This window comes from Aulonocara sp. 'chitande type north' Nkhata Bay, linkage group LG4, assembly GCF_057382095.1.
Source record: "Aulonocara sp. 'chitande type north' Nkhata Bay isolate Kocher_YH1m ecotype deep benthic linkage group LG4, A_spYH_male_GT1.1, whole genome shotgun sequence".
NCBI classification, from domain to species: Eukaryota; Metazoa; Chordata; class Actinopteri; order Cichliformes; family Cichlidae; genus Aulonocara; species Aulonocara sp. 'chitande type north' Nkhata Bay.
The window spans coordinates 7,530,433-7,536,695 of NC_141347.1; the positions used below are offsets into that span (position 1 = coordinate 7,530,433).

Here is a 6,263-nt window from a genome sequence, read left to right on the forward strand (position 1 = left end):
TATATTTAACTATCAGAAAAATGCATTTTCCCATCTCAGGCATTAGTTTTCTTTTATTATTGATCATATTTTCAAGATGTAGTGACTGTAATTCTTCAACCCCGTTATGGACACTTTGGAGGCTCTCTGAACATTATCATAAAATGTATTTCTAAAGACATCAATATGTTTACATTAATTAGATGTCCCCATACTAATTCAATAATTTTACATAGAAAAGTTACATAAAATCACAAATTTTTACTTTCTTAAATCCTGAAATGTAACTAATGAGTGAAAGCAATCTTGTCATTTTTAATCAAAAATTTAGTTTAACTAAGAATTGTAATAAAAATCAATGATCATATGATAGCGCTCAATATCTTAGACAGAGATCCCCAAACATTAAATTATTTTTTTCAACATTTTAAGAAAATTATATATGAAAATGTAGGTGTGACGGGGTTGAGACTAGCATAACAGGGTTGAAGAGACAAATACAGCGTTACATATAAACAGTTGTTTACTCCTAAATTCAATGTACAGGACTGCCATTAACATTATATCTCACTTTGTAACCATAGCAAGGACACCAGATACAAACTGCAGTAGAGTTAAGTTTTATTAATCTCAAGTAAAAACAACCACAACAGCACATTAACAACTAACAAACATTGTAAAGTGAATTGCTCAAATGTAGCATAATGTGTGCGTGCGTGCGTGCGTGCGTGCGTGCGTGCGTGTGTGTGTGTGTGTGTGTGTGTGCGTGTGTGTGTGTGTCTAGGCATAAGTGCTGATGAGGTGCTACAAGTCACCTCACCCTTGCTCCGATAACATACAATTAAACTTGTTGAACTGGTTGAAGTAATAACAATAATAATCAGTTAACGATTTCAGTGTGTCTGTCTGTATCAGTGTCCATGTCAGCGTGTTTTTGCATGTGTGTGCTTGCTTCGGTGTGTGTGTCTGTATATATGCATGAATGTGCCGGTTGTTTCATGAATTCATCTTGTGAGTCGGTTCCACACCTGTTTCAAGACTTCCACATGGCGCCTTGTCACAGCCCGTGGGGGTGGAATGAGTTCAAGGACATCATCAAACAGGTACCAGAGGATATCATCCTGATGCGGCCAGAACAATCGGTTTGACCCAACACGATGCATGCATTTGACCTGGACTTGTGTTGTTTGTATGTTTAGAATGATGCCTGGATACAAATCATCGTCATATCTGAGAATACACCATTTACCAACCAGCTCCGGACTCTCCCACTGGATTTCTTTTTCTGGATTCCTCCCACTGCCTGTCTGTGATACAGCTGTTTCTATCTTCTGGCCAACAGTGAAACACTGGGTGTTGCAGCTCTTGCAGTTAAACTGCTTCTGTGTTGTGCACATGCAGCTTACATCACGAACCATCAGTTTTCCTGGAGCTGCAGTAACGACCTGGTGAATTCTCATGGTTCCAAGAACAGCTGGTATCTGCTTCGGCATTTTCTCCATAGCTTCCTCAACATCTTCGCTTTTCACAAAGAACAGTTTCACACTTGTGTTTGTTTCAGAAAAGGCCCTGAATAACTCTTCTGCATCTGGGATGTCATGCCCCTTTGCTACCATCATGTCAGCTGCTCTTTTTAAGGCTCCCCCGACACCATCTGGTGCTCCTTTTCCATGACTGGCCTCGAAAAATTCCAAGAACCAGCCTTGAATCCTCTTCTGTCCAGTTATCCTCTTCTGTCCAGTTATCCTCTTCTGTCCAGTTCTGTAGTGAAAAGGTAGAAGTTTCCTCGTTGTTTGTATCGCGTACAGGCTTAAAAAGTGCAGCAAAGACACTTGTGGATGTTGGCCTTGAAGGTAATCTAGCCCAGGATTTAGGTGCTGCCATATTGCTGGAGGGCCTTTATGTCTACTGGGGGAGATGGTGCTAAAGCACACAGGCTCTGGCTGTGTCCCAATTCAGGGTCTGCACGCTTGAAGTACGCGTACTACGCACGGTGCGTACTATAAGTACGAGAAGTGCGGAAGTGAGAGGCCTGTGAAATGGGACGGTCTAGCCTGCCTCGCGCTGTTCAGGTTGCCTAGCAACCATGATACTAACCGCGAATGACAAAAATGAATGATCAACAAAACAAAAGTTTTGTCAACATGTAAAAAATTATTAGTGCGCATGCGCCAACCAGCGTGCAGCCTGTTACAGTCGCTCCTGCTTTTCTCTTAGTTTAGCTCTTTTTTCTTACGTATTCTTTTTTTTTTTCTGACTTGTATTTTCCTCCGTTTTCTATCTCTTACTCAATCATGTGGATTGAGAGAGTTTTTGTTCTTCTGGTGGCCGTGGAACTGTTACTTTTATCATGGAACGGGACCGCGGCACATCTCCTACACGCACGGACTGTTTACTCCAGAGATCAGCTGATCGCCCTGATGCCGGCCGGCTCGCTGGCCAGGCCCGCAGAAGTGCCCGCAGAAGTACCAGCTGAAATTTGGAGGAAAACACATCGGGGATGCAGAGGTCAAGGACAGAAGAGAAGAAAAAAGGTGACGGTGAGACAGCGGAGGCTCGAAGCGAGGAGGAGGTTTAAACCGTGTCTGCCGTCTATCGTGATGGGAAATGTGCGATCGTTGGCAAGTAAAATCGACGAGCTCTCAGCACTGGTACGGAGTCAGAGGGAATACCGAGAGTGTAGCCTGATGTGTTTCACCGAATCATGGCTGCACCAGGTCATTCCCGATGAGAATGCTTCCGTGGAAGGCTTCCACACTGTTCGGGCGGACAGGGACAGCATCGCTAGCGGTAAGCATAAAGGAGGGGAGCTTGCTGTTTTAGTTAACCTGATTCACCTCACCCCCCGCTATGTGCCAATTGTGAGGAGGGAACCTGTGACCACCAGGACTGTTAGGAGGTGGTCAGAGGAGGCAATAGCGGAACTACAGGGCTGTTTCGAGGTGACCGACTGGGAAACACTCTGTGAGCCTCACGCCGAGGACATCAATGGGCTTACTGAGTGTATCACAGGCTACATAACTTTCTGCACCGACTCCATTGTTCCAGCTCAGACTGTTCATTGTTACCCAAATAACAAGCCGTGGGTGACTAAGGACATCAAAGCCCTCCTCAACAACAAGAAGAGGGCTTTCAGAGGGGGCAACAAAGAGGAGGTGAGGAAGGTCCAGGTGTTACTAAAGGACAAGATCAGAGAGGCTAAGGACAATTACAGGAGGAAGCTGGAGTGGAAACTCCAGCAGAACAGCATGAGAGAGGTGTGGAGGGGCATGAAGACCATCACTGGATTCAGGCCAACCAACAGCAGGGGAGCTGAGGGAGGTGAGAATAGAGCCGACGAGTTGAATCTGTTTTTCAATAGATTCGACACCACAGTGTCTGCTCCCACCCCCACAACCTCACCTGCAGTCAGCCTGGAATCCAGAGCCACACCACTGTGCCAGCCTCTCTCTTCACATGTTGCCTCCTGTGAGATTCCTGACACCCCTCCCCCACCCATCACCTTCACTCAATACCAGGTTGAGATGCAAATGAGGAGACTTCACTCAGGCAAGTCTGCTGGACCAGACGGAGTGAGTCCCCTTGTCCTCAAGGCCTGTGCCCCCCAGCTGTGTGGAGTCTTTCATAAACTGTTTATGCTGAGTCTGAGTCTGCAGAGGGTCCCGGTGATGTGGAAGACATCATGCCTCGTCCCTGTACCAAAGACGCCTCGTCCCAGTGGCCCCCAGGATTACAGGCCCGTGGCACTGACCTCCCACATCATGAAGACCCTGGAAAGGCTCATCCTGGACCAGCTGCGACCCATAGTAAGACCACATCTGGATCCCCTTCAGTTCGCTTATCAGCCTCGTCTCGGAACAGAGGACGCCATCATCTACCTGCTCAATCGTGTCTACACCCATCTGGACCAGCCGGCGAGCACTGTGAGGGTCATGTTTTTTGACTTTTCCAGTGCTTTCAACACCATCAGGCCGACCCTCCTGGGTGATAAGTTAGCAGCGATGCAGGTGGATGCTTCTCTGGTGTCCTGGATTGTTGATTACCTGACAGGAAGACCACAATATGTACGTCTCCCACAGTGTGTGTCTGACAAGGTGATCAGCAACACAGGGGCACCACAGGGGACTGTCCTCTCCCCCTTCCTCTTCACCCTCTACACCACAGACTTCAGCCACTGCACAGAGACATGCCATCTTCAGAAGTTTTCTGATGACTCTGCGGTGGTTGGATGCATCAGCAGGGATGATGAGACAGAGTACCGGGCTGTGGTCGACTCCTTTGTCACGTGGTGTGAGCAGAATCATCTGCAGCTCAACGTGGCAAAGACCAAGGAACTGATCGTGGACTTCAGGAAGACCAGGAAACACTTGACCCCTGTTTCAATCCAGGGGGTCAGTGTTGACATTGTGGAGGACTATAAATACCTTGGAGTACACATTGACAATAAACTGGACTGGGCTAAAAACACCACAGCACTTTACAGGAAGGGCCAGAGTCGTCTCTATTTTTTGAGGCGACTGAGGTCCTTCAACATCTGCCAGAAAATGCTGAGGATTTTCTATGAGTCTGTGGTGGCCAGTGCGATCCTCTATGCTGTTGCATGCTGGGGGAGCAGGCTGAGGGTCGCAGATGCCAACAGACTTAATAAACTAATCCGTAAGGCCAGCAATGTTGTGGGGATGGAGCTGGACTCCCTCAAGGTGGTGTCGGAGAGGCGGATGCTGTCCAAGATAAAGACAATGTTGGATAACACCTCCCACCCACTCCATGACATGTTGGTCAGTCACAGGAGCTCGTTCAGTGAGAGACTGAGATTACCCATGATGCACCACTGAACGACACAGGAAATCATTCCTGCCTGTGGCTCCCTGTACAACGCATCCACTTAACACACTGGTTACTGCTACAGCTACACATGTTTCTTTTCCAAATATTTATTTATGAGTGACTTATGTATGTATGTATGTATATATATGTATATATTGTACTATTCTTAGTTAGCGTATTGTCTGTCTTGTCTTAATGTTGGTTTAAAATGGAGCACTGTAACAAAAAATAATTTCCCCCAGGGATCAATAAAGTATTCTGATTCTGATTCTAAAAGTCTCCTCCCCTGACATGTTGTTCTTCAGCTCACGGCAGAAGGCATACTGCTGCTTGAAGTGATGCATTTGAAATTTCTTTACAAAGCTGTGGAAGAGCTCAATGAGGTCCTCTTGTGTGCCCTCCACAGATTTCTTGACTGTCACCTTGACAGTTGCCTCCATCTCTCAGCTCACTCTGCAGGTTTCTCTCCCTTCTTTCAGGATCAGCTTTAAGGCGTTCCCGATACTTCTTTTGCCTTTCTGCTGCTGTTGTTGGTGCCATCTTACTCGCATCCTTAACATGGAACATAAATCACATTCAGCATGCATGCAGTATAAGAATGGTGATTGAATATAATAATAATTGATTTAAATAATTGGATAACTTAACAACCAAAGTATTAAACTCTCAACCCCATAACAATCTCACAACCGCGTTACAATCAAAAACATAACAGGGTTGAGATTTTTGCACAAACGGGCCGCTGCTCAATATAGTGAATACCAGACAGAGAACACATGGCATGCATGAAATTCAAAATCACCATATATTCAGGAACTAACAAAAAACTTTTCATAAGTAATAGTTTTCTTTTTTTCATGTTACGGTGTTGAGTCATTGAGGTTGACGACCACAATATCACAAGATAAATGACTAAAATAAAGGAAAAGAATGGAGCAACTTGCCTGTCTCTGGTCCTGTTGTCCAAAAGACTTCAGTGATGTCACTTCCTGATGTATACGAATTCTGGATCACACCATTGTATTTATGGGGGTGGGATCATTCATGTGACGGGGTTGAAGGGTTAGTCAGGTACAGGAATAATTGTGATTTTATTGAATAATTAACAATTAAATTTGAAAAAAAGAAATATTAACAGCAAAAGAGCACAAACAGATGTTTAGGTTGATACCAAAATTTATTGACTTTTTAAATAGTTTTATTTGGTATTTTCAAAGTAAACTTTCATCAAGGCCATGAGGGACATGACAAAATAGGTGGTGTCAAATGAAAAAACTGTATTATTTCCCATAAAAAGATCAAAATTAGTTCAGTTTTTTACACTGTATTAAATGGTACATTTCAATATATATGTAAAGCTGTTTAAACAGAAAGTTTGGTGACCCAATAGATGAAATACACCATAAGAGGTGAGAGGGACTCAAATTGTGCCATTTTCATGGAATGACTCGACTGCA

At 44.7% G+C, this 6,263-nt stretch overlaps 1 pseudogene; it reads right to left on the reverse strand.

The window, feature by feature from the left end:
- Positions 1-957: 957 nt before the first annotated feature.
- LOC147331885 (uncharacterized) lies at positions 958-5,246 on the reverse strand (annotated as a pseudogene).
- Between the last annotated feature and the right edge of the window lie 1,017 nt (positions 5,247-6,263).